A 414-nucleotide genomic window follows, 5' to 3' on the forward strand; every position below is an offset into this window, starting at 1 on the left:
CATGTTCTCTTCTCTCCTGCTGTTCCTCCTTCTCCTTCCTCTGTCTTCTTCTAACATTCATTGTGTTATTTGATTCGGTCTTTATCGCCTTCTATCTTATCACTTCCTTTCATTCTCTTTCTCTTTGTCTTTCTCGTCTTAATCAGTTTCTCTCTGATATATTGATCTCTTGCCATTTTTTCAATTCACACTTTTATCGATCTCTCCCTTCTATCCTTTTATATTCTCTGACCTTTAACAAAATAGCCTTTAATTCCGGGATATCTCCTTCTCCTCTCTAAACTTTCCCCTCTCTTATCTCCCTTTCTCACCTTCCCGATCTTATCCTCTCCCTTTTTCATGTCTCGTCATATTTCTCTTTCGCCTCCTCTGTCTCTGTTCCACGTGATCCCTCACTCCCCCCCCTTCCTCAAT

This window comes from Penaeus monodon, chromosome 33 (assembly GCF_015228065.2).
Source record: "Penaeus monodon isolate SGIC_2016 chromosome 33, NSTDA_Pmon_1, whole genome shotgun sequence".
Lineage (NCBI taxonomy): Eukaryota > Metazoa > Arthropoda > Malacostraca > Decapoda > Penaeidae > Penaeus > Penaeus monodon.